Below are 7,838 nucleotides of genomic sequence, written 5' to 3' on the forward strand. Positions count from 1 at the left end.
GATTTGGTGACCTGGTCATAAAAGGTCACCAGGTTGGTCTGACAAGACCTGCCCCTAATGAAGCCATGTTGGTTGCCCCTGAGCATAGTCTCCCTTGCTGGCCCCTCGTGGACATGCACCAGGATAATTCTCTCAAAAAGCTTCCCCAGGACCGAGGTAAGGCTCTTGGGCCTATAGTTACCTGGGTCCTCTTTCCTCCCTTTTTTGAAGATGGGGACCACGTTGGCCCTTTTCCAGTCATCTGGCACATCACCCGAGCACCACAAGTGCTCGTAAAGCCATGCCAGAGGTCCCATAATAACCTCCGCTAGTTCCCTCGGCACTCTGGGGTGGAGATCGTCAGGACCTGCTGATTTAAATATGTCCAGTCCCTCCAAAAGTTCCCAGACTAGGTTCTCACTGACCCTAGGCTTGGGTGTGCTACCCACAGAGCCTGCGGGGGTCCCAGTGGGGAAGATGACCAGGTCCCTCCTCAGGAAAATGGAGGCAAAGAAATTGTTAAATAAGTCAGCGTTGCTGTCTGGTGCAACGCCCAGATTTCCTAATGTGTCCTGCAGAGGCCCCATGTTACCTGGTACCTTCTTTTTACCCCCTATGTATTTAAAAAACGACTTCTTGTTGTCCTTGATCCGGGTTGCTAGTCCCAGTTCCATCTCTGCCTTGGCCTTCCTGACTGCCCCCCTACAATCCCAAGCAACCGCAGTATAGTCCTCTCTGGTGATGGCCCCTTCCTTCCAATGGGTGTATGCCTCCTTTTTAGCTTGGAGATGTTCCTGGATACTTTTGGTGAGCCATGGGGGCCTTTGTGCCCTCTTGCCCCCTTTGATCCATGTAGGGATTACTTCCCTTTGGGCTTGGAGGATCGTCTCCTAAAGGAACAACCACTCTTCCTGGACACCCAGGTCCCCCCTGCTTGGGGACCTCAGTGCCTCCCCCACTAGTCTCCTCACCTTGTTAAAGTCCGCCCTCCTGAAGTCCAGGGCTGCTACCTTGCTGCAGGCCTTCACCACTTTGCGCTGGATGGTGAACTCCAGCAGGCGATGAATGCTGTCGCCCAGGTGGTTGAGCACCTGCAGTCCCCCCACCAGGTCATCGCCCGTGGCCAGGTCCAGATCCAACAAGGCGTCTCCCCTGGTGGGGCTGTGCACCTCCTGGGTTAGATGGAGGTCCTGTATGTCAGCTAAGAACCTGCATGAGCGGTCAGACCTGGCTGTCTGCTCCTCCCAGCAGATGTCTGGGAAGTTTAGGTTGCCCATGACGACAACATCCTTGGACCTAACTGTAACCTAAGAATTCCTTGTCTAACTCTTCTCCCTGGTTGGGTGGTCTGTATTAGACCCCCACCATTAAGTCCCTTTCTCCCCAACCACTTTATATTCTAACCCAGAGTACTTCAGTCTACTCAATGAGGATGTGTGTTGCTCCTTGACATAGAGCACCACACCCCCACCTTTCCTCCCTGTCCTCTCTCTCCTGTACAGCCTATAGCCCTTGATGTTCACCACCCAATCGTGTTGGGTCCCACCGCGTTTCAGGGAGCCCCACTATGTCTGGGTTGGTGCTAGCTAGCAGGAGGACAAGTTCCTCCTACTTGTTCCCCATACTGCGAGCATTAGTGTAGAGGCATTTGAGGCCTCCAGAGAATGAATGCACTGCCCCCTTACTCCCAGTAGTACGCAGGCCCCTTTTACTTACTTGGTTTTCTGCTCCAGTCTTCATTGGTTTAGGATGGGCTTCTCCTGCAGGTGACACTTGGTTCATTGGTCCAAGGCTTCCTCCGCCCTCCTCTTCCCCTTCCCCCAGTGAGCCTAGTTTAAAGCCCACTGGAGAAGATCCGCCAACCTAGGAGAGAACACATGCTTACCTTTAGGAGAAAGGTGAAGCCCATCCCATCCGAGCATGTCCTCTCGCTCTTCTTCCTATTTGCTTTTGTTTCCAAGTCAGCCAGTCAACTTTCCCTCATTTACTAATTGGCTGAGCTAGCTGTAGCCCCTTAGGTAGGCATCCTGCTAACAGGCTGGCTAAATGCTCCAGGCTGCAAGCCTGCAGCCTGTTATATACTCTCCCCTCTAAGAGTGGAGCCCAAAGTACACTCTTCCATTTCTTCTACCTCTCAAGCCCCTTCTCTGGAGAAGTCTGCATTTTTATGGGCAATTCCTGGATGGTGGCATATTTCAAAAATGAATGGCTGTAGTCAAAAATTGGCCTCCTTCATGGCATGTAGCCATTTTAATAAAGCATGATCAGTGACTAATCAGAACTGAGTCCCCAAGAGATAGTAGCGAAGGGTCTCTATGGCCCATTTAAATCACCAGACACTACTTTTCAATCTTTGTGTATTTTTCTGTTCTTGGGGAAGGAGCTCGGCCACCGCCGAAGCTGCCGTCAGCTTCTGCAGGCAGTCGCCACCCCACCTTTGTCATTGTCATGGCTGTGGGTGGCCTCTGCTCACTGCCACCAAAAGCACAGGTGGCGGTTGTGGGCAATCCCTGCTCACTGCCCACAACTCGCCACCCCCCTGACACTGCTGCTGACACCAGCTGTGGGTGGTTCCCACTCACCACCACTGACAGCATGGATGGCAGCTGTGGGCAGCCCCCACTCACCACGTGCCGCATGCCACCCTCCCCCACCACCAGCACTACTGAAGGCAACTGGGGGCAGACCCCGTTCGCCACTCCCTCCCCACCGCCAGCACCACCAGCAGCAGCTGCAGGAGGTCCCGGCTCACTGCCATGGTGCCCCCCAGTCATGGGAGGCACCAGTCGTTCATGGTCTTGTCCTAGTTACACTTGGTTAGGTTGACTGTAAATCCCACACCATGGATTGACTGTAGGACTGCTCTTATTCTTTGAATGTGGTTTGACAACATATCAGTGAATATTATGATGTCATCTAAGTAGACAGCTGCGTATTTTCATAGATATTAGGGCTGGAAGGGACCTTGGAGGATCATTGAGTCCAGCCCCCCACCCAAAGGCAGGAAGTCAGCTGTGGTCATAGGATCCCAGCAAGATAAGCATCCAATGTTTTCTTGAAGGTGTCCAATGTAAATGCTTGAACCACCTCCGATGGCAGGCTGTTCCAGACCTTGGGGGCTCGGACAGTAAAGAAATTCTTCCTTATGTCCAGCCTGAAATGGTCTTGCAGTAGTTTATAACTGTTTGACCACGTCATCCCTTGGGGCACTCTGGTGAACAAACGTTCCCCCAGATCCTGGTGGTAACCCCTGATAAACTTCTAGGTGGCCATCAGATCACCCCTGAGCCTGTGCTTTTCCAGGCTAAAAAGCCCCATGGCTCTCAGCCTGTCGTTGTAAGGTCTGTTTTCCCACCTCTGATCATGTGCATGGCTCTTCTCTGGACTCTCTCAAGCTTCTCCACATGATTTTTGAATTGTGGAGCCCAAAACTGGACTCAGTACTCCAGCTGCGGCCTCACCAAGGCCCAGTACTAGAGGAGAATGTTGTCCCAGGATTTGCTTGAGAAGCATCTATGGATGCAAGCCAGCATTTTCGTCGCTTTACTAGCTGCAGCATCGCATTGCAGGCTCATGTTCATCTTGTGGTCAATGATGACCCCCAAGTCTCTTTCTTCCATAGTGCTAGCCAGCATAGCACTGCCGAGCCTATAAGGATGCTGCAGGTTTTTCTTCCCGAGGTGGAGAACCTTGCATTTTTCAATGTTAAACACCATCAGGTTCTCGTCCACCCATTCACTGAGCCTGTCCAGGTCAGCCTGGATCGCCTTGCTGTCTTCAGGTGGGGATGCTTTGCCCCAAAGTTTGATGTCATCAGCAAACTTGGCCAGTCTGCTTCTGACTCCAATGTCCACATCATTAATGAAAATGTTGAACAATATGGGTCCAAAGACAGAGCCTTGGGGGACCCCAGTGATCACAGGGCACCATGACAATTGATTTCCATCAACTACCACCCTCTGGGTCCAACCACGAAGCCAGTTTCCCAGCCAGTGGATCATGGTGGACCCAAGGCCACAATTGGCCAGTTTTGCCAAGAGGTGATTATGGGATACCAGATCGAAGGCTTTTTTGAAGTCAAGATATATGACATCAATCTCTTCTTCCTTGTCCAGGTGATAGGTCACTAGGTCATAAAAGGAAGCGAGATTGGTCAGGCAAGACCTACCCACAACAAACCTGTGCTGGCTATCCCTCAGGATGTTGGTGTCAGCCAGTCCATTAAGGATGGCCTCTTTAATAAACTTTTCTAAGACCTTCCCTGGGATAGAGGTCAGGCTAATACAGGTCTGACAAGTATATTCTCCTACTGGGATGTCTTTGACCTTCACATATTATGACTGGACACATGTTTGGCCTGAGTCAGAGTCTACGAGCCCATCGACCCAGGCCTCTCAAATCTTTATAGGGACCACATAACTCCTCACATCAGGGTTTTCCACCCCCTTGTTAAATGAGGTAACCCAGTGAATGCCCACAGTCTATCTGGGAGCAGTCTCAAGCCTGATGCCCCTTTTCCCCATACTGGAAGCAGGTTAGTTGGGTTTCTGGCCTTCTGCACAGACTGTGGTGTTTCCCTAGGGGTAACAGGGTCCTGACAGGGTAAGTTGCAGACCCCTCCCCGAGCTGGGGTCGGGGAGGTGACAGGCTGCCACTTAGTAAATCACCCTCCATGTCATCCCTACAGACACCTTGCACCCACTAAGCTTTCCCCTACCACTTAGTGGCCAACTCCCCCAGAGATCCCAACACTCAAGTTCCACACCCAGAAAGTCCTCTACCCGCCTAATGGCTTCCTCTAGCATGGCTATGTGGAGGCGGTACACCTACTTGTGCATCTCCACCAGGAGGACAGCACAAAATAGCTCCAGTGACACCAGTTCCAAAGTCTCCCCTGCTAATTGGGTATCTGGGTGGAGCCACTGGGTACATAAATCCTTTAGTCTTAGCCATTGCTTGGGGATGGGTGTGGAGGTTCTAGGCCTTGGTTCTAAACCACCACCAATAGGTATCTTCAGTGAGGCCCAGGCAATTGAGAATTTCTGCTTTAAGCATCTTATAGTCCTGAACCACTTCTGACCCCAAGGCAGGATAAACACCTTGGGCTTCCCCCATAAGAAGTGGGGCCACCCACATGGTGTTAGTGTCCTGAGCCTACTGGTACACCTCCACCACATGTTCAAGCATGACCAAGAAGGCTTCTAGGTCATCAGCCAGCCCCCTCAAAAACTAGGCTCACTCCTGAGATGCACAGGGTCCCCACCCCCTTGGCCAAGGTTCCTCCACCATACCATTTGCTGCTGTAGGAAATCCTGCTGTTGCAGCTTCAGGTCTCTTTGAATTGCTGCTGCTGGAGATAGTTAAGTTGCTGCTGTTGCAGCTGGAGCTCCTACAAGAGAGCCTCCTTTTCCACCTTGGGAGAGAGGTTCAGACTGCCCACGTTCTCCACCAGCTGCAGCTTACCACCTAGCTATCCTGGCTCTGCCAGGCTCAAATAAGTCCTTGAAGCCTTGAGCTAACTCCCAGGGCCAGATTATCTGCCCCCCGCTGCCGTCTGTCTTTGGGCTTCACAACAAAAACAATAATGTCCTGGGTTCTTCCACACCACAGAGCACAACAGAAAACATAAGGTCCAAAACAAGTTCAAGCCCTGGGTTAAACAGCACCACAGAGCGCAACATGAAGTGCTAACAGTCCACCATGAACATACAGCAGCCTGGGTTAGCTCATACCCTGTACTCTCTTTTCCTCCTTGGAGAGACCTGCCCTTTACACAGGCAATTCCCCCTCCAGGTCCTCTCTCACTTCCTCTTCCTGTTTGCTTTTATTTCTGAGTCAGCCAGTCAACTTCCCCTCATTTACTAATTGACTGAGCCAGCTGCAGCCCCTTAGGTAGGCAGCCTGCTAACCAGCTGGCTAATTGTTCCAGGCTGGAAGCCTGCAGCTTGTTACAGTACCCTTTAAGGTGTGACATTTGGTGTTGTTTTCTTTTGAAACAGGATCTTTACATTTGTTTCATACCACAGGACAAAGTCTGTTTTCACTCTATCTTAAAGTCCCAAATGAATCTAAGATCTCCCCAGTGTGTATTGCGGTAGCTGTTTAAGTCTTGAGATGAGAGCTACTGCTGCTATAAAGTAATGAATTTATGTAGCTTTTCAGGAGTTGTACCAGTTTACAATAATTATTCATTTATATTACGTCTAAGTATTTTGTACTGCAGTGTTCTAGTTTTTCATTATTGTAAAATATTGTTTTAGTTTAAATATAACCAAGTTTAATATGCGTTAGTTCTGCCGTATCTTGTCTGTGTCTTAATCTGAAAAGAAACAAACCAGCATGTAGGCAGGAAAGCTCCTTTGCCTAAACCTTTTGTAGAGACCCCCTGCTGTTTACTGTAAACAAGAAACCTGGCTTCTTGTCATGTAAACAGGGGAAATCAGACCCCTAGCCTAACTGACTTACTGAGCAGTGTTCTTTCTTTAAAATTAATTGGTTAAGAGGAAAAAACTGAAAGACCAGGCAACCCCTGATGTCATGCCAGGTACACAGGAAAAGGAGCATTTATGCTAAGGGAGGGGACCCCAGAGAGGGCCCCAGCTGGAGAAGCCAATGTGAAAGGGGGGGCGGGGCAATGATCCCTGGAGCAAACCACCAGGATTAGAGCCTGGTGAAGCTCTGAGTCAGGGTAGACCTGGTCCTTTTGTTGTTCTTACTGTTTTTTTGTTTCAACCTAGCTGGGTAGCTGAGCCCATCTGCAGTTCAGGCCCAGCCAGGATAGGCTTGGTGCTCCTCTTTTGAGTTCTTTTGCAGTTTTCCGCTCCCACAGAGCTGGGGGTTAGGACTAGGAATTTGGGGGGTATGCAGTATGCTGACTGAAGCAACAAGTCACCCCCTCAAAGCCACTGTGGACATGGAGATTAGCACCCTACAGCTTCGCAGGGAGCAACAAGAGGCCCCTTGCACTGCAGAAGGATCTTTGCTCATTAGCTGCTCCCAATTAGCAGGGGAGACTTGCGACACAGCAAACCCCAAGAAGCAGCTCATAGGACTTGCCTGCTGAGTAGCAGGTATAGGGGCACAGGCCCATGGAAATAACTCTTTGGGTGAGCCCCTACATCTCCGACTGCCTGGTCAAGGGTAGAGTCTCTCCAAAAGGGGTGCAGAGACTAGAGACTATGCTTGGTAATTAAGAGTGTTTGAATTGCATTTCGTGTTTCCTTCGCTTTCTTTGCCTTTGTTTACTGCAAAAAACCTATCCTTTTGTGTTTACACTGCTTGTGAAGAGGGAGTTTTGTCTATGTGGGACACCCCAGCCAAATTCAGTGATCCCAGATTTTTGGATGGGGGCTCAAGCTATAGCAAAATGTATTGGGTACCCTGAAATTTGAACCCGGCCCCTGTTGCTGCCAACCAGTGCCCAGCCGAAAGGTAACACTTACCAGCTCTAGTCCTGGACCAGGCCTGTTATGGTAGGCACAGACCAAAAAGATAGTCTTGCCCCAAAGATCTTACAATCTAGACATAAGATAAAAGACAGCAGATGAGGTTTGGATTCTTGATTCTTAAAGGAATAGCAAATCCAGCAACAAACTATTAGAAAAACACTTTGTTAAATATACCTACGTAGCACTGCAAGCCTTGCTTCTTATCACAGTCCCTCTGCCAACCCATTCATCCCAATTTTCCCTATTTCATTCCTTGCTACAAGTATTCCAAAATATAACATGAGGTCATGGGTCGTTTTGTCCTCAAATAACCTCCCATGCATTCCTAACTTAAACAAGAGAAGACAAAAGAGCCACTCCAGTGCACAGCCTTTAATTGTTCAATGCACTGGAATGTAAATAAATAACGTG

The 7,838-nt window shown here is 49.8% G+C and overlaps 1 protein-coding gene across 3 annotated transcripts in view; it reads right to left on the reverse strand.

Annotated features, from left to right (window-relative positions):
• The window catches only part of NOX4 (NADPH oxidase 4), a 267,629-nt gene extending 259,813 nt beyond the window's left edge, over positions 1 to 7,816 (reverse strand). For 2 of the 3 annotated variants that reach the window (XM_019525105.1, XM_019525100.1), the window contains exon 1: positions 7,422 to 7,813. The gene's annotated coding sequence lies outside the window, so the exon portion shown is untranslated. Of the gene's footprint in view, positions 1 to 7,421 lie in introns of all 3 variants that reach the window. The other variant, XM_019525104.1, reaches the window with a different exon arrangement.
• Between the last annotated feature and the right edge of the window lie 22 nt (positions 7,817 to 7,838).

The sequence above is a fragment of the Gavialis gangeticus genome, unplaced genomic scaffold (genome assembly GCF_001723915.1).
Source record: "Gavialis gangeticus isolate Ggan-Ray unplaced genomic scaffold, GavGan_comp1, whole genome shotgun sequence".
Classification (NCBI taxonomy): domain Eukaryota; kingdom Metazoa; phylum Chordata; order Crocodylia; family Gavialidae; genus Gavialis; species Gavialis gangeticus.